Source organism: Chamaea fasciata, unplaced genomic scaffold, assembly GCF_029207755.1.
Source record: "Chamaea fasciata isolate MVZ Bird 193981 ecotype frontalis unplaced genomic scaffold, bChaFas1.0.hap1 SCAF_2, whole genome shotgun sequence".
Lineage (NCBI taxonomy): Eukaryota > Metazoa > Chordata > Aves > Passeriformes > Sylviidae > Chamaea > Chamaea fasciata.
The window spans coordinates 21,343,699-21,364,181 of NW_027094087.1; the positions used below are offsets into that span (position 1 = coordinate 21,343,699).

Here is a 20,483-nt window from a genome sequence, read left to right on the forward strand (position 1 = left end):
GACCACATAGTGACAAGACAAAGGGGAATGGCTTCAAACTAAAGGAGAGTAGGTTTAGATTAGGTATTAGGGAGAAGTTGTTTCCTATGATCTTCTTTTATGGTAATTGGTCTATCTCCTGGCTAATTAGAGATCTGCTTTGCCTATAAATGTGTGCAGAATTGTCTCAGTGCAAGTTATGGACTTAGTATTGTGCCTGCATGGTCTCCACCCTGAGCTGTTGCAGATTTGACAGTCTGGGCGTGGTCTGGGGGCCTGCTGCTCTGCCATGGGGACACTGGCTGCTCTGGGGACATGGGTGGGGAGCTCGGGGGCAGTGGCACTTCCACGGCATGAGGAGAGCCCCATGGAACACTCTATCAGGGCCTTGGGGGCACAGGGCAGAACCTTAGAGCAGCTCCAGAGAGGAGCAGCCTTGTGCTGATACAAATTGTAGGAATGATACTGTGCTCTACAAGTTTTCACCTCCCTCATGTGCTGTACATGAGAATGAGTTGAGCATGTACAGTAATGGAAATTTCTGTCTTTCTTGGTACATTTTTATCTTTGTGAAGAAACCAAATGGTGCTGTACTGTAACATTTGAGCTTAAAAGTATGGGTACCAGTTTTTGTGTATGGGGAGAGTGCATAAATGTAAAATTTTACATTTGCTCTCCTGCATATTTCAGATCTCTGCAGGACAGATTTAGTTGAATAATGAGTTTCTTTCATTGATTCATTTATTTAGGACTTTCCCTGTGGGGTGATTTGTGACAGGACACTGTCACCAGCTTCATCCTGCACTTTACTCTGAAAACTGATGATATTTCTGTTCTATTTGCGTCCAGATATTGCACTGCTGCTGGGGATACGCAGCTGCCTCTGGATTCAGTATATCATACTGGTCAGAAGAGATTTACACTTAAATTTTTAAACTTGGCATTGAAACATTGGTCCAGATGTATTTTGAAGGGAGAGACTCAAGTTCCTATAATACTCTTTCTGCTGCTTGTTAGAGATCTCCTGTGTGGGTGTTTGTCACAGGCCTAACTAAGTCGTATCAAAGCAAAGGTAGAGAACAAAAGTAGGAAAAATTTCATGCACACAAGCATTTCTGCTCAAAAACTAAACCTAGAATTGGGTTGGTCTGATGGAGAAATGGAAGATTTGGAAGATTGCTTGTGACTTGTACAATGTATATAACTGAAGCTGAGAAAATTCAACTCAAAATTTCAGTTTTGGATTCTCAGAGGAAAAATTATCTATTGATAATGAATTGCTGGCCCACAGTAATTTAATAAATAACATTAATAATAATAATTATACTTACTACAATAAATTATTTCAGAAGCTTTTTCAGAATTGGTTTTCAAATTAGAATGAAGGAAACTTCATAAGATTAAATAATTTTCTACCAGTGAGAGTCTCATTCCACAGGCTCTACTAAGGATTGATTTTAATTCATGTCACTTTTAAATCAATAAGCTTAAAATTTTCTTTTAATTCAGTGACATAAATTACATATTTTGGTATTCATATTTTCCAAAATCAAGAATTGTGGTACTAACTATAAGATATTTTAATTTGATTTCAAATGAAAATCTTTACACAATATGCTTGGGGGTCTTTTTATCTGATAAAGATACTTTGTGTATCCTTAAGAAATTATAAAATATTTCTTTACATTCTTATATTTCCACTGTAGTAAATTTAGGAAAAGGGAAAGAAAATGTTTCATTTCTGGCCCAATTACCTTTCTATTTACTTTTTGTATCAAGTTAATCTTGGAAGAAGACTGAAGCACAATTTTATACATTGAATGCCAGCATTCTAAATAATTTCTAATATGACTTAATAGATTTTTCCACACTGAACAAGTTTCAAAATATTCAGTAAAAGTTGCACTTTAAAGAATTCTGGATAGCAGCAGTGAATATGCCAATATAGAAAGTCTGTAGGTGCTGGCATTTGGATGAATAGAAAGTTTCTTAATTCAGGAAATGGCTTTTTGTACTTCATAAATAAAGAAGAAGATGATAATTTAGTTAAAGGCATTTCACCCCATTCATTCAATTTAAAAAAATTTACTTCTGTAGCTACTTACAAAAGCTCAATGAGTCAATAAATGGTAGTTTAAAATTGCTTAATTTATGGTACTATAATTAATTATTAACATTTGTTGTTTAAAGTTCATTTGAAATACAAAATAGGTTCATTTCTATAATAATATAATCAGAGAAAAACTTGAAACCTATATTCTAATACTTTGAATAAATGATTTTTCTCTACCTTGTTTACTTATTACAAATTGAAGTTTTAAAAAAGGTAAAGCTACCTTATTAAATATATAGATTGCTGAAATGAAAGAAAATAATAAGTAGTCAGCAGTGATTACAGAAAATTGATGTGGGTGATTTGAAGTAGGAGCTCAGATTTCTAATATCAATAGAAATGTAATTTTTCCTCATATTGAAACTAATTAGAGGTTTATTTCTTGTTTGTCTGTACTTCAAATTACCAGCCTGTGTTTAAACTCAGTCCTGGAGATGGGTGTTTAGCTGGTGCTGGTTAAATGGCTACTCTGGATGAGCACTTCAGGTGGCAGTAGGCAGCAGTCTTCTCCCCTCCCTCCCTGCTTGGCCTTGAGCTTATTTAGGCCATGAAACTGTACCAATGGGATGCAAATTCCTGGTGGCACATCCACACTTGCTTATCTCCTTGCAAAGAGTAGTCCTGTGAACTTCAAAGTTATGCTTCCTTTCTGTTGAGCCACTTAGCTATGTAAACATCTTATAAACTGGGGAGCAATAAGTCAGAACTTGAATGTATTTGATAAGCTAGGCCATATTCTGCCCCATTTTTGGCACTGGGAGGTTGAACTGGCAGTCAGAAGTTGTGGAATATTGCTTTGTTTGCTTCGTTTTATTGTTTCCTTTGCTGTTTCTAACGTCAGTCTTTGATCAAAGAAAGCTTTGAATCCTTTCTTCTTCAGCTCTTAAGAAACTCTAACTTTAGATCAACCGATTTCATAAACACAGAGACCAACTCTCTGTTGTTTAAAGAAAGTCAGCCTTTTTCAGTATGGAAAAATGCACATCTTCAGTCAGGAATCTAAACTAGAGAATTAGAAGTTTTGGTTCATCTGGAAGAATTCTGCGAAGTAACTTTGTAAAATGATGTCATTAAAAATATGTGTTTTAAAAAACTATTTCATGTACACTTAACAGAGATGAGACTAGGCTTTCTTTGCATGTTCTTATTAATGTAGTCTAAGTGGAAATATGAAGTTACGTTGTGAAAAGACAGGAGATAAACACAAGGCAAAAATGGGAAATAAGCACATTAAGCCCATCTCAGACTGGCTGAAGTGCCGAAAATAAGCAGATTCACTAATGGATCCATTTTACTGCCTTAACTCTCATAATTTATCCTGAATCAGGCTCTACTGTTACACCAGTTGCTTTCATTTTATCCCTTGCAAGCAATGTGCATCTAATGTCTCTGACAGTGATGTGTTCCAAACCACGTCTGTCTCTCTCTGCGGTTTGTTACAGGATGATAGCATTTGTGCTTTCTTCTTTCCTTCTCCAAATCCTCAATCTTCACTCTTCTACTGTTATTGTTTAAGGCTGGAGTCATACGACAAACTGGATAAAACCGCAGAAAGTTTCTACAAGATAAAAAGACTATATATGTGCAGTATTTGATTGCACATCTTTTGTCTTTTTCACTCAAGTTGTGAACTCCTGTTTTAATAGAATTATCATTGAATAACATACTGTGGTCATTGACATGCTATCTTGGACTCAGCAAGATAATTATGTCAAGGTTCTGTAAGATTAAGAAATTATCTTATAAGTTAAAGACTAAATACTGGCACAAATATTCAAGCTAGGTCATATATTTTTTCTTTTTCATCTTGTTCCCAATGTTGTCAAGAATTCGCATCTGAAGATTGTTCACACTTTTTTTGTCTAGCAATTCATCACCTCATGGATGAGGAGTTACAGGGCATTTTTTAAAGTCCTTCAAATCAAACATTTGTTGGCTGCTATTGAAGGTAGGGTCAGCTGATTCCTGGTTCCAAAGGAGATGGCATTGGCTGTGTGAGCTTGAAGATGGGATGCATCTTTTCTTTTATACAACTTGCATAATATGTGATCCTTAAATAGCATTGCACATCTTGTCTCTTTTGGTGGTTTCATCAATTATTCAGAGCAATTGGCCCCACATAAGTGTAGCAATCACTTCAGTTGAAAGCTTCTGGATAGATATTTTTGGTCTTAGGAAGAATTTTCTTTGTCATCAAAGAAATGACAAAAACTCCAATCAAAAACTCCAGTCCTGCACCAAGAACCATTGTGGCAGATAATAAACAGATATGTAACAAAGAATACTCTGTGAAGGACAAATCCACAACCTAAGTAAACAGCTGAAAGGTCTACACCAAACAGGCACCCAAAGCCACATTTGAAGGAAGATTCCTCAGTCTGACAACAAAACTGTCACTATGGCAAACCATTTCAGGTTATGTCATAGGTTTATCTAACCACATAAACATTTATTTGTATATGTTGCAGACAGTATATGAAATTTTTTGTCTCATATCAGATTTTTAGATAGAGATGTTAAGTCACATCTGTGTGACTATTTAGATATACAATATTCATAGCACATTGTAATAGCACCATTTAGGGTGTTTTGCAAGCTGGAAGGCCTCCTAGCCCATTTCTCCTTCACTCTGCCGGTCAGATACACAGGCAGATGGGGAAACGTTTTCTTTTCAGGGAATTTCTATTACAGAAGTTTCAGTGGTCAATGCTGACCTGAGTAAGAGTTGATTGGCTTCCCCTGTGCTTCCTTCTCTGTGCCTTTACTGCTCACACAAACAGGAAAAGGAATAAGGAAATAGGAAAGTGTCTCCAAATCTATTGATACAGAATTGGAGAAGAATTCATAGACGTTCTTGGAGAAGGCAGAGCTCAGCTATACAATCTGCTTTGCACAACAAAAGAACTGGGGATTTTCAGTTACATTCGTAAATCTGCTCTCCCAGCTGACATTGATTTAAAGATTAAATTAATATGTTCATCTACATGACAACTAAAAGAGAGTACATACTCATGTTGATAGGGATGGCAAGTGTTAAGCTAAAAAAGGGGAAGTATCATTATTAAGAATTAAAGATGAAAATACCAACAGTATGATTAATAATCAAATATCTAAAAAATGCATAGTAGTGTAGAGAGCAAGGAAAATGTTATCCCTTTTTTTAAAGCTGAAATACCCAAAGATATGACCCACAGAAATGCTACCTGTGAAGGTTCTTGCTTCCTTTTTTCCTTGCCAAGGTTGGGATTAATACATGGGAAATGTAGGTTTCGTGTTCGGACCTGGATGTTTATTATTTCTTATCTATTTACAGACTCATGAGCCATGAGCTCTAACTAACAAGTTAGAGAAAAGAGGTAAAATGGAGTGCTTCTCTGTCTTTTCCAGGTCTTTTTAAGGACAATCCATTCAATTATGAAATGCCACCTATTTTTTTTTAATTTTAAGCCAAATAACTACTTGAAGCCTGCAATGTGGACTTCAACAACTAATTACAGAAAACCACATAAACCTATGAAGAAGAAGGAAGAAGAAGGTGAAGAAGGACTCAGACAATGCCCAAAGCCCTCCATCTTGACTCACATGTATTACTATATACTAAACCCCCAAAATCTAAGTTTCCAGAATTCCAACACTATCTGTGAAAGTTTTAACAAAAACATCCCCACGTTATCAATGTTGGTTTGGTCTCAAATCCCAAACAAAACACCATGCAAGTTATTACACAGAAGATCAACAGCCTCAACCAGGAAAGGATAAAATATTCCTTGTCTTTTGAAAATATAGAAGACTAAGAGTTACGGCCTGTAGCATTAAATCAGCCTGGAACTGTTACGTGAAATGAAAAAAAATCTTGATGTGAGTCTTCGCGCAAGGGAACTCCTGGGCACCTAGATCAACATACTTAATTTTATCTCTTGTTTTTCTTTCTCTGCACAGACAGGAGTTTTGTTTGTTGGGCTTTTTTGTTTTGTTAATGTTGCTTCGTGGTATAATATTGTATGTTTCATTAGGCTTATTTCCAGATGTCCTGTCACTGGCCATGTTGAACAGATGTGAATAATTAGTATCTGAAATCTCCATTGGCACATGTGAGAACTGTGGGAAAAGGATCTTGGGAAGCAGGTGTACAAGCAGAGTATCATCTCTAATGTTGTAGTCACTGGGTTTGTGCTCATGACCCCTTAGTGTCAGAGAGGGAAGAGATTTTGAAGGAATTGGTAACATCTTTCCTTATACCAGCTGAAATATTCAGAATATGGAAAGAGCATCAGGGTTGTGAGATGCTTAACTTAAGGAGTTACCTTATCTTTAGTCTCTCAGGGACACAAGCAAAACCCACAAAAATATTTAAATTATAGATGGTCCTTCATGGAGTCTCTTCTTTTCCCCATGCTTTCTAATTTTGTTTCAATGAGTTCATGTTTGGAAATTGTTTCTCCTTTTCTTTCTTTTGATAGTTACTTCATGAATATGTAGTCATACGGTGTTTTTGTAAGGCCTTCTGAAGACCCAAGGCTGGCTGTGCATGAGACCAAGGGAGCATGGTTTGCTCATAACAGGCAATAGAAAGTGTGAACAGATGGATGGCAAACGTATCCTGAATTTTAAAATCCTGCTGATTGTTCCTTTCTGAAGACTTATCTACTCCTACACCTCAGTGTGTCAGTGACACAAGCATTGACTCCCAGAACCAAAATTTGAAGTGACAGGGTTTGAGAGGGCTGGTAGATGAGTGTAGTTTGTGAGTGAGACCAAGCAGTATTTGACTTAACATTATTTAGTGGATGCATTGAGGGAAAAGACAGACGATTTTGGTTTCCTTATTTTAAACTCAGGTGATTGTATCTGTGCTAATAAACAGTCCCGAAGTTTGTTTCCACATGCTGAGTATGATTCTGTTTATAATATTGTCACATGAAAAGGGGAGATTTACTCCACCCCTTAGCGTTTGACTGACTTGTTGAGGGACACATGCCTGAGAAACCTCCTCCTGGGTCTCCACACCTTCACCCACTGCCAGCAACTGCCAGTCCCCTTGAAGATCTCACAGTAACAGGTGATGGAATAACACTCTTTATTAATATAATTGCCATGGGTCAAGGTTCAAGGACTGCTGGCGGTGGTATCTCACATCAAAAACATATTCAAAGGAATGTAATTTAAAGCAACATACTAACAAGATCTAATCCCTAACAAAAGTTAGTTTAAAATAATCCTTCAGTTCTTACCCAGTAGGGGTCCCTATGAGGGGAGAAGACAGGTTCAGCCTGTCAGCTGATCCCAGAATTTATGGTGGAGTCTTCCCCAACTTCTTCCCATTCTTGACTTACTTTTATACTATTTCTTTATATTTATGATGAGCTTGAGTGACTTTAGTCATACATCTGAGTTACTGAGGTGTGGTCATACCTTGGGGCAGACATCTCCGTATGGCACCCAAGAAAAATGTTGCATGGGGACGTGGGTCAGTTCAAGGAGAGAGGTTTCACTACAGCTGCTGATTCGACTGCAGGACATCTTCCTCTGTTTCCCTTGACTTTCAGCTGTGTACTTGCTAGAAAGTACCACTGAGTTCCCTCCTCTGCAAGGGTTTTGACAGAGTCTGGTCATGGTGTTTCCACTCTGCCCCACCCTGTGTTTAGTCCCCCTCAGACTGTGTTGTGTGTGGGAGGTCGGGTGTACTGACCACATTCCATCCAGAGAGCAGCCACTTTATTTTCCTCTGTAATTTCTGTACTGTTATTTTTCAGCCCCAGTCATCTTTCCACAAGTGCTCAGCTGCTGTCACTGATCTGTTTTGGTCCCAGCCAAATAATCTGCTTCCAGACAATTCACAGGCACAGCTTGAAAATCAACAAGGACCAAAACGTTTTGGGCTATATGGAAGTTGGGCTATAAAAGTATGTGAAAAAAGTCCAGTCTGTAGTAGAGAGTAAGTGCTGGGGGTGCATTTACCTTCCCAGTACAGACATTAGGTACCAAGTGAATAATCTACTTTTGTCAGCAGTCTGCAGTAAAATGGTTGTGCAGCTGTCACTTGTCCTGGATTAGGCAGCGCTGAATCTAGTGTGGACTCGTAAAAGGGTATTTTTCCTCATTATGTTTGATTCTGAGGAGAAAATTTGGGGCATCCCAACAATATTTTTTTGTTATAACCGGTCACCTCCTCCACTGTGTAGTTTGTGTATCGTTATCATCTGTATGAAGGTGAAATAACTCAATTAAGTTGTGTTTTGATTTGTTTTGCTATTTAATAATTCTCCACGTGTAAGATGATCTGACTCATTGCCTTGTTTCGTATTGGTGAACACTATACATAAATGAGAAAAATAGTGGAAAAATGGGACTGTAAAATTTTGACAAAACCTACCCCTTACACTTCTGAAATGCTGTCCTAATACCTGAAAAAAAATTATTTTATATCAGCTGCTTCCACTGCGGTGTTATCTCCTTGCACTACATCTCCCAGGATGCATCCACAGCCTTGGTCTGCTGCCTCTGGCGCTCACCTGCCTTTGCTGACTCATGGCTGATGACACCTGCTAGGAAACATGTTTTCAAGCAGTCAGGCATTTTCCTGCATAGCATTTTGGTCGAAATCCTGTCTTTCAAATCCTCCCAGGGCTCTGTGATTCTGAAAGAGGTGCTAAGGTAATGGTTTTAGCCTGTCACTGTGCTCTGAAAGTGCTCTGCGGCACAGGGGAAATTCTGCCCCCCGCAGCTGACAGACAGGGGAACAGAGGCATGGTGCCTAATCCGCACTGAATTGCATCTTAGGAACAGAGTCCAGGCCGTGTGCCCCCCTGCCAACTATGCTAGAATAGGTGACTTAAAGGTGAAAGGCTGCAACGACTGGCCCTCATTTTTTTAGCAGTGATTAACATTCCTGAAAAGCCTGCCCAGGCTCATGGCAGGTAGTCATGATTTACTGCCTCTGAGGATCTTTTATGCAAGGATTTACATGCCAGCTGTACCAAGCTCAGATGCCTGAAACCTTGAAATTTGATTTGTATTATTTTAAAGTCTCTCCTTGATTTAAATAAGGAATATTCCTAAATGTTTTTACAGAAATAATGTGGAGGTATGTAATTTCTTCTGGAGGAAGTGAACTACTATAAAACCTCACTGAAGCATTGACCAGATTTCTTCAAAAAGAAAGAAATCAAACCCACAACTGAATTTACTAATTCAATTCCTCCCTGCACTGGCACAACAGAGCAGGGGTTGTTACTGCATCACCCAAGTTTCCCTGCCTGCAGTGGTTTAGCTTTCCTGCCTCCAGTAATGAGGTACCTCCCCTTCTAACGCAGCAAAGCTAAATTTAGCCCCTGCAGAGTGCACTATTCCTATATTTAGTGCTGTGAAAGTCAGACTTCAGCAAGGAACTGACTAAACTATGAGGTGTTCTGCAGTCCAGGAGACAGAAATAGAAACACAGCAAAGTGCCTCTTTGGATTTTCCCCCTGTGGCCAGGCAGCAGCGACAATGGAGGTCTCTGTGCAGGGACGGCACTTAAAAAATATGTATATATATCCCAGCAGTTATCATGGAATTCCTGAACGTGAGCAGACAAAGAGCTGCAGAGCCCAGTGCCACTGGGAGGGCACTGAGCAAGGCTGCTGGCTTTGTGACAGAGGGAGGCTGCTGGCAGCAAGCTGGGGACACAGCGGCAGTGGCTCTGCTGGGCTCTGCAGCATCCCCAGGTGCCAGCAGCACTGCAGGGGTGGTTCCAGCTGTGTTTTACTCCTGTGCCGTACAGTTGGGTATCTGCTCACATATGATATGCATGGAAATATGCCAGTGCTCATGCAGACCATCAGGGCCCTATTCTCATGTGGCCAAACATGCCATGTATCGGCTTGGTGTGATTTGTAAGAAAATATAATAGTGTTTGTTAAGCCAGGTGAAGTATCTGGGAGGGAAACAGGAAATTTGGGGGTACTCTCCTTTGGGTCTTCCACCAAAGCAGGAAATGCACGCCACAGATGCGCCGTGGGGATGAAAATTGTTGTGGCTTTTACTCGTGTGGCACTGAGCAGGGCTGGCTGTGGCAGCACCCACCCCGATGGTGACCCGGCTCTGCTCGGCCCACAAGCGCGGAGGGCACCGCTAGAGGGCTCGCAGGATGGGGAGTGCCATGTCTGGAAGAAAACTAATTAAAACTATAAGATGTGCTGGCACTGAGCCCTTTTTCTGCTGCTGGCGGAGGTTAACAGAGTTAACACAAACGGGTACTCAATGATCACTTCAGATTGCCTCTTGGGGATTGCCGGCCATGTGATTTAATTCCGGTGTGAATCAGAAAACATCTTTCAGACAGACGTCGGATTGATTTGGTCGAGCAAATCACTTTTGGTTTTTTTTTCATTCAAGTCTGCCGAGGCTGTACCTCAAATAAGATTGGATTAATTTTGATCAAAAAAACTTAACATATCCTAAAATCCTTGGGTGAAGTCTGTTTTCAGAAGAAACTTAAATGGTCAAGAAAGAGAAGTGTATAGAACTAGAAGATTCCTGAAATTATCATCTGCTTTCATAACCATCAAGCCATACAGTGATAAAACGTTCCTAAACTAATGTTGTTGTTTTCTAAAAATAGCCATGTTCTTTCCCTTACTGTTCTCCTCCTGGGAGGTTCTTCCAGAACAGTACAGGTAGAATTGTTTGCTGGTTTCCAGCCTAATTTTATTGTGGCTCACTTACTCCCATTTGTTCTTGTGCCATTTTTTCTTCATTAGCTCTTCTTCCTCCCCAATGTATGCCCCCTATAAATATGCCTGGGATAATCACATTTTGTGCCAGCCTTTGCTTGGCTGGGCTAAACAAGCAGCGCTCTTCAAATTGCACATTCTAAAATAGGCCATCAAGCTTCAGGACTGTTGCCACAAGGCATATGGACTTTTTTTTAATCTTCTTTTACCCCTTTGTCCATTAGAGAACATTGCACCAGTGGGGGTACTGTGACAAGGGGAAAATTTGCCATTAAGTCTTATTATGAAGTGTGGCAACAGAGTAGTTTTCTGAGGCAGAACATTGCACTAAGAGACCCGCATTATGATGCAAATTGGCAGGTACTGGTCTAGATGAGCCATTTGCCTTTGATTTCTAATTTTTTTTTAACATAGAACAGCTTAGTTGCTATAGAGAAAATCATACTGGTATAAGCCACGGAACATGACCTCAGAAAAATTGAAAACAAAGAAGCAACAGCAGAGAAAATAGAGCAGAACCTTCAAAACATCTCAAATTTTCCTGAATTTTCTGTGAGATTCAGAGGCATATTAAAAACATTCAGGACAGCATTCACATATTGGTATCTTCTCCCTTAAGGGCCAGTTCTTGGAAACAGGAAATGTTTCTAGCCTTTCCTCAGTATCCCAGACTGCAGTGAGACCTCTGTTCCTTTTGTCTTGTCTCCCAGCTGAGTTTCCATGCATGTAATGAGTTGCTAGTGATGGCTTTTCACAGAATCACTGAATCACTAGGTTGGAAGAGAGCTTTAAAATCACTGAGTCTAATCCATGCCCTAACACCTCAGCTAAACCATGGCACCAAGTGCCACATCCAAACTTTTTTTAAACACCTCCAGGGATGGTGACTCCACCACTTCCATGGGGAGACAATTCCAGTATGTGGCAGATGATTCCAGTGCTTTTGACCACTCCTTTCAGCTGGGTGCCAGAAGCATGGACCTGGCAGGCAGTGAAAACTGACTCTGTACAGGAATGAGAAGAGAGAAGCATCTCTGAAGGGTAAGGTTGAGTCCATGCAGTGCTCAGTCTGTGCAGCAAAACTCATGGCTGGGAACAGTCAGTCAATAACCATTGCTGACTATGGAATCACAAATCCTGAACTGTCCTGAGGCAGGAATGAGAGGCATAGAAACAATCCCAAGCCTCTCAAGTTCCTATTAACTTGTCTGTTACCCATAAAGCATGCTCTCTCCTGAGCATTCATTCATTTACACAAGCAGTAAGTGTATCTGCAAAAAGTATATCTATCTTGACATTTTTTGGCTCTGTGATAAGGGAAATGGTTTGATAAAAGAAAAAGTGGGGGGGGAGCGAAAGGCCATTGTTTTAGCTGGAGGCCAATAGCTGCTTGAAAGGAATGGAAAGGGAGGGGGATTCCATGCTGAAGGTAATTAAAGAAGATGAAGTACTTAAATAAAGTGAATGCTTCACTGCACAGAGTTAATGCTGAATTTCACTGGTCTGGGAAAAGAAGCTGAAATGTTGCTGCTCAGATTTGTGTTAATAATTTTCTTACATGCTACTAAATCACCCAACTCACTTTGTTGTGGGAACAGAGTATGATCCAACCGTGCCCAAAAGACTTTAGGAAAAACCCATTGCAAAGAAAGCCAATTCTCTGCTATGTGACAAGACAATGTGTGAATGTTTTAATATTATCTCACTGGTAGGTCCAGGAATTAAAGGAAGTGGAGGCTTTGCTGGACAAACAATGCCCAAGAGATGGAGTCACAGCTCCAGTAACTTGTAGTCTTAACAGGTGTAAGGGAAAAACAAGGGAGGTGAGAAGCAAGAGTGGCATGATCTGATATGGGAATGTGCCAGTCTAGAGAGCATTAATGGCTCATAAACAACTTTATCCCCTCCTTACAGTCGGTCTGGACTGAAAGAAAGGTGATGGAAATTTAATGCAATACAGATGCCACAGTAGCAGAGTCTAGCAGCAGAGTGACTACAGGCAGCTTCCTATGGCCTGGCTGTATGGTAATTGCCAAGGTGATGTCTATAAGTTCAGGTCCCAGAGCCCACATATCCCTGTCAGCACATTGATTTTCCTCAGCTGCAGGACCCAGGCCCAGCCTGGCGTGGAGCCCCTCTGCCCAGTGCTGGGAGCAGAGGTGCTAGGGGAGACCTGGCCTGGCTGCACCCGCATAGCCAGTAATCAGCTCAGCCTTTTCCTGGACCTTGAGCTTTGGTTGTTTCTCTGTCTCACATGGCATTAAAGCTGTGGTGAAAACCAAATTTGCTCAGGTCTGTTGCCAGATTTCCAGTGACTCCAATAAGGCCTGGATTTCAGCCTGGCAAGCTATTCAGCAGTGCTATCCTCATAGCTGTAACTCAATTAACCAAGATACGCAAAACCCGTTATGATTTTCCCCTTCCTATTTCTAGTTCATTTGCTAAATTGCTACATGTACCAGTTGCCCTTTTTCTGTCTCTCAGGTGCTTTCTTCTATTGCCAAAACGTCTCCCTCCCTGGCAGGCAACATGAGGGAGGATGGCACCCCTCTCCTTCCCCAGATGGTCACTGCCGTCTCCTCCTCAGCCACCAACTGCTGAATGTGAAAGGATTCATGACACGAGTGTTGACATAGTGAGAGGCTGAGAAATTCCCTGGCTTGTAGTACTGTCCTCAGCCCGACCTTCCTCTTCATCTATATTTTCATTTGCCACTCAGGGTGGAGGAGAGCAGCCGTGAGTCATCCTAGGGGCTGATGACTCATATTTTCAGTCAGAGCAGTCAGCATGCTGAGGGTTTCTCAAGGCTCTGCCCGATCTTTCCTGCCCAGAAGCTCAGTGGAGGGTTTGTGCATGGGTTTCCCTCACTACGATTTCTGGCCCCCAGTTGGTTTTCCTCTCTGTTTCATTGTTTCCTCCCTTACCAGTAGTTTTTCCCTGCCCTCACAATCCACTCTGAGCTGTCCAGCTCCAGACTGAATCTGTCTGCTCCATATATGCAAACATTTCTCTCTAACATCCTGTATACTTTGGGTGCTTGGAGAAAGCCCACTAGTATTTACTGTCTATGTGAGATGCTGCTTCATCATGGCTTGGACAGCCTGTGGCCATGTGCTTGAGTTTGTGCTACAGAACACCTCATTCTTTTCAAAGCTAAGTTGCTAAGCTGTACATGTTGATGTATGCCATCTCTTGCAGCTGGTATCAGCACAGAATCCTAGAATGGTTTGTGTTGAAATGGACCTTAGATCATCCAGCTCCATCCATCCATGGGCAGGGACACCTTCCACTAGACCAGGTTGCTGAGGGCACCATCCAGCCTGGCCTTGAACACCACCAAGGAGAGGACATCCACAACTTCACTGGGCAACCACTTCTCACCATTCTCATAATGAATTCCTTATATCTGATCCACAGGCTCTTGTAACAAGCCCCCTTCCCCTTTAGATACTGAAAGGCTGCTCTAACCTTTGCCTGAAGCCCTCTCTTCTTCATGCTGAACCTCAACTCTCTCAGCCTGTTGCCATAGGAGAGGTGCTCCATCCCTCTCTGACCATCTTACTGGCCCTCCTCCAGACCTGCTCCAGCAAGTCCTCATCTTTCTTATGCTGGGAACCCCCGAAATGGATGCAGAACTCCGAGTGAAGTCTCACCAGAGTGGAGAAGACAAAAGGCATTTCCATTTTGACCTAGAGTAGGGCAAAATCATCTTCCCTGACCTACTGGCCATGCTGCTTTTTATGCAGCACAGGATGTGTCTGGCTTTTTGGGCTGTGTGCACTCAGGGATGGGTCATTTCGAGCCTCTTGTCCACCAACACCCTTCAAGTCCTTCTCCTCATGACTGCTCTCAGTCCGTTCTCCACCCAGCCTGTGTTTGTGCTTGGGATTGCCCTGGCCCAGGTGCAGGACCCTATGCTTGGGATTGTTGAACTTCATAAAGTTTGTGCAGGCCCAGCTCTCAGGCCTGTCCAGGTCCTTCTGGATGGCATTCCTTCCCTCCCGTGTGTTGACTGCACCTCACATCTCGGTGTTGTGGGCACACTCACTGAGGGTGTTCTCAGTCCCACTGTCCATGTAGCCAACAAAAGTGTTAAACTGCCCCAGCCCCTGAGGAATGGCACTCATTGCCGGTCTCCACTGGAACATTGAGCCAGTGACTGCGTTGAGTGTGACCATCCAGCCAAATCCTTGTGGTGTGGTCTGGGCCTCTCCGCTTTAGAGACAAGGATGTTGTGTGGGACAGTGTCATGTGCTTTGTTTGTACAAGTCCAGGTAGATGACATCAGTTACTCTGCCCTCATCCACCAACACCCTCACCCATCATGGAAAGCCACAAGTTTTGGCAGGAACAATTTGCCCTTGGTGAAGCTATGTTGGCTGTCAGCAATCCCCTCCTTATTTTCCATGGACTTTAGTATAGTTTCCGGGAAGATCTGCTCCACGATCTTTACCATGGGTTAAACAGGCTACTTTCCAGCTGTGCATCTGTGGTTCTTAAAATATCCATCCGGTCCCGAGTTGAGGTTTGCATATCACCCGTGCTGAGTGGCTGAAGCAGCTGCTAGGCCCAAGCATTACTTGTCACTTCTTGTTTGAGGTTTACCTTCAAATCAGACTACAGCACCCAGAAAAAGCACAAATGGGTTCTCAGGGAGCCATGGCAAGTTAGGAGGTTGGCCACACAGCAATGAGATGGTTCATGAGAAGCTGGGGGAAGAATTCTGCTTGATGATACCAATGATGATACTGGAAGGGAATCTGAATGAGAAGGGCAATATGCTGGGAAAACTGGAAAAGAGGACAGCATTAAAGTGTAACAAATAAGTAATCAAAGTAACCCTTCCCAGCTCCTTTGAATTGACAAATATTCTTACATTCAAAGATAAGCACGCACAAAAAAGAACTTATTTTTATCGTGCAGTGCATGACTGATGTGTTGGCAGTATTTTGTTGTCACTCTGCATGGCTTTTAATTGAGGTTACCTAGAAACAGTAAGGGACAAAAGTGTTTCACGATGACTGAGTCCTAATTATGGGAGAGTTCATAGAAAATCCAAACTGTATCATGGGAAAGAATGGAAAGCCAGATTATGTTGTTCTCAGTGTTTAACTTCTCTTTGACTTACAGACTTTTTAAGTTTATATATATATATATATATATATATATATATAAAAATATAAGAATTATGTGAACCAGTTATGGTTTAGATCTATTATGTTTTCTCTGATTTCTTTTCCCAGCTTAAAAAGAAAAAGATAAAAAGGAGAGAGGGAAATGAAAAATTACTTAGTTTAGGGCTCTTGTCTCAGAGCCTATGCAGAAGTTAAATTTTGAATCTCAAAACTGCCTTCATAATAATTATTTTTTAATATTAGTCAAAGTTTTTGTGTTTGTTGGAGAAGTAAATCAATATGAATTGAAACCACAAACCACGCTGTACTTGGCAGAATGGATAATTGGCTTATGGTCTCTGGATACATGTTTGCTACAACAGATTCAAAGATGCAGGCTATGTAAAGAAATCATAAAACTATACCATTTACCAAATTGCAGTGTATCTCATATTTTATATGGAAGGTTTTAAAGACTTGTATTGCATCTGAACAAGCTCATTCATGGATAATAAATAAATGAGCTGATAAAAGGCTATCAAGAACAGGAAGCTGCTCTGTCCCCTTTTTTGTAATTATGAAATCTAAAGGATACCAGGCTAGGAAGTATATTTACACAGAAATTCCCAGATCAAAGTTCTCCTAGAACAAAAGATTTGCTGGAATAAAGTAGCTTCCAAAAAACTCTGAATAGTGACAGTCTTAGTGAAGCCAAGCCCCCTGGAAGCTGCCAGCCGTGTTTTGTGCCTTTTGGCACCTCTGCAACATATATAAATAGCTGGAGACCTTTCCACAGCCAGGAACAAGTGAGATGAGAAAAGGCTCTGTTTCTAAATTTGAAAAGAAAGCTGTATACAACAGGCATGCTGATTTTAGGTATGCCAGGGAACTTTGAGAGTCTGCCCTTTGGTCCTCTCTGCAGACAAGGTCAACCTCCCCTAGATTTTGTTTTGTAAACACAGACAGAGCATGACCACAGTCTGGGACTGCTCTTTCTGAGAACTAGATCCCAAACTGAGAAGATGAAACTTATCCTAGTGGGATCACAAGCCCAACACTCAAACCTTTGCTTTAGGAAGGCTTTGCTAACCAATTGCCCAGAGTGGCTACCTTAACAATACTGCTGTGTAGTTCCCCTGCTTAATCTAGCCTTTGAAGTGTCAGTCAGGGTTATTTTTAGGGGAAATGCAAGGAATAAATAAAGATCTTGGGCCACAGAAAATAGTTCCACATAAAGTAAATGACAATTCAATACAATATGAACAGTGGAAAAGTTAATATCCTTCCCCTGTCCAGGACCACTCTGTATTTGGCATCTGGCCACATGAATGTATAGCAGGCTTTAGATGTCTTTGCCCTTTCCAAGTCCTATTGAAATGCCAGCCGTATTTCAAACATCCATGAACTCTGCACACTCCACAGAGTGAGCTGGAGATTCTGTTGGTGGTACGGTTTTAATCTCTTCTGATCCAGTCAGGAGAGAGCAACATGGTCTACTGAAAAGCAAAGATGTATGTTGAGCTGTGTTTTCACAGATTTCCATTATCTAAAGACTCAGGGTTTCATTTCAAATGTTTTAGTTTATCCTTAACTGAAAATTTTGCTGTGTTATTTTTGCAGAGATGTTTGCATAATTTCACAGAATTGTAGGACCATTTAGGTTGGAAAAGACTTGAAGCTCCACACCTACATATTCTTGTATCTGAAGAGAAATATAATCCAACAAGACAACTGGGTTTTTCCAACTGCAGTGTTAGGCCACTGACATTTTAGTTCCTTTAGAAAAAGAGGTTTGTGTGCTACACTAGGCAGTGGCTACCTAGGTGGTATTGTATGTTAGTGAAAGCTGTAGCTGAGTAGGCAGCTGCACATGGTGCATTTCACACTTCACCAGCCCATAACCACTAGAATAACTTTTCATTTATTCCTTCTTGCAGACAAGGTGGTGAACTCCAGAAAAAAAACCCACATAAACCAATTCCTAATTTCCCAAATTGCTCAGGGTGCTTCAGTTTATTAAGCCTTTTGGCTGCTTCTTGTATGCTTTTCTGGTTCACTGGAGTGACCTTTCAAGGTTTCCAGCACAGGGGAGCACTGGCTGCAGCCACTTTTTCTTAGCTTATTTTGCTAGTATGTTTCAGATACTCTTCTTCAGGGCCATTGTTTCACTGATTTTCTACTTCCATCTTTGTAAAGCTAAATAGCAGAGGTAAAAATTTTACACGCTATTCTTTTTTTTTGGCTCTAGACTTGACATAGGAGAGAAAGTTTAGTTCCATGTGCCACAAAAATGTTTGCCATGGCACTTTCTGTGGTGCTACTTGTCAGGGTGCTCCTTCTGCTATTTGGCCAGTTACTCTTACCCAACTCTTTTTTTTTTCCAGAATCCACAGCCCATTTCTCACAAAGGATCCAGGAGTATTCAAACATTTGTGCAAAGCATGTTTTCCTCAGAGATGTTGTTGTGGTTTAATCACTGCTGGCAACTAAGCACCACACAGCCACTCGGTCATTCCCCCCTCAGTGGGATGAGGGAGAGAATCTGAAGAGCAAAACTGAGAAAATTCGTGGGTTGAGATAAACACAGTTTAATAGGTAAACTAAAAGCAATGTGTGCAAGTAAATCAAAACATGGAATTCATTTGTTCTTTCATTCATCACTACCCATGGGCAGGCAGGTGTTCAGCCATCTCCAGGAAAGCCGGGCTCTATCATGTGTAACATGTGTCCCCCCTTCCTTCTTCTTCTACTAGCTTTGTATGCTGGGAATGATGCCACATGGTCTGGAATATCCCTGTGGTCAGCTGGGGTCAGCTGTTCGAGCTGTGTCCCTTTTCAGCTTCTTGTACATCCTCAACACACTCACTGGTGGTGTGAGAGGCAGAAAAGGCCTTGGCTCTGTGCAAGCGCTGCTCGAAACATCCCTGTGATACCAACACTGTTTCCAGCACAAATTCAAAACACAGCCCCACACTAGATACCATGAAGAAAAATAATTCTGTCTCAGCCAAAATCACCACAGATATCCATTCTGTTACAGGTTTTGCTTTCTCTTATGTTTTCCACAACATTCTTGGGATGTCATGACACTGTTTGTTGATTGCACCTGCCACCACAATAAACTCAGCTTTATTAGTAGCATGTAATGTTATTTAATAGCACATAGAACAGAGTCTGGACACTACAAATGAGACAATTTCTGTGTCTCACAAGGGAGCACTGTTCTTCTTGTTTTGTGGGCAGAGAATAGAGCCTTAAAGAGTCTCACAAGAAAACCATAGAGAAACCAGGTTTGTTTTCTGAATCTTTTTTTTTTGTCCTAATCAGAGGACAATCGTGCCTTGCTGACATTCCTCTGGTGTTGTGAATCACAATGTGCTTAATTACCAAGTAGTGCTGTTCTTCCATGCAAGAATATTTTGTTCCCAAACCTTCATCCTAGCTTTGACACAAGAAATATCTGTGTGGATGAAAGAGCTGCTACTTTAGAACAGCTGTTCAAATGCACATAAGCACCCTGCTGAAATGCCTATTTTGCCTATGATTTACATTTGTAAGAGGTCTTAATAACTGTTTCTAGTATGAAATTTCAGCTCAAGCTTAGAGAAAACCTGGTACAAGTTGCAGTAGTGCCAGAACGCTGTTCTGCCCTCATGCTGTTCTGCTTGCTTACCTGCTGAGAGTGGAAGTTACTGGGGAAAAGCTGCTTCAGGAACATGCAATGGAGGATGATTTTCACCTGGTGCCTAATGGTATTTACCCATTTTGTCCCCAAGGTTCCTGCCTCTAAGAGATTTCTAATGTCCTCTGTGGTGGGAATTAGGACAGCTGCAATTGGATTTCTGGTGAAGAGTTTCTGCATAGCTGATGCTCTGTGTTTGGGGGGTTTTTTTATTATCATGACAAGGAAAGTATCAGGGCAGTGGGGAAACAAAACTTCTCCCTGAGTGTGTAGCTAGGCTAAAAGCTCACTGGTGTGATGGAAACATATTTGATGAGTGGAAAAACAGAGGTCTGCCATCTCTGTGACACTGTGGCTCTTCTTATAGGAGGATGCTTTATTTTTCTTCCACATGATGAGTTCCTAAGTGACTGGCATGAAAATACAGAGAGACGCTGAAAAGAGATATTGCTGCATTTCCAATATCCAGTATAACTGCAGGAAAGCTGTACGTGGTAATGGTAGAAGCAGATATTTGCACACCCATGTTAATGGTAGATGCAGATGAACAGGTATAAATTTCCCCAGTGTGCTGTCTTTCATGGAGGCACACCACTTAGAAGTAGATGATGGCAGTGCTACTGTACCAGCACAGCTCTGCAGTTGTCAACCTGTGTTACAGGTACACAGGTACAGGGTGAAAATTTAAAAAATTCTCAGTTAATAATGGTAATCTGTTGATATTTTTCTTTTTCTTTTTTTTTTTTTTTCCAAATGTGAAGGTTTGTGATTAGAGAACAAACACTTCAGATTGAAGGCTGACCTCAACAATCAGGGGATATGATGGCAACTAAAATATGGTGATTGAACCTACTGGATCAAGTCATCTCTCACTTTGCTGA

General features: G+C 41.2%; 1 long non-coding RNA gene across 1 annotated transcript in view; it reads left to right on the forward strand.

Annotated features, from left to right (window-relative positions):
• The window catches only part of LOC136284807 (uncharacterized), a 99,555-nt gene extending 92,880 nt beyond the window's left edge, over window positions 1–6,675 (forward strand). Inside the window, exon 2 of the long non-coding RNA XR_010719302.1 lies at window positions 5,480–6,675. This is a non-coding gene — a long non-coding RNA (uncharacterized lncRNA). The remainder of the gene's footprint in view (window positions 1–5,479) is intronic.
• Window positions 6,676–20,483: the final 13,808 nt, after the last annotated feature.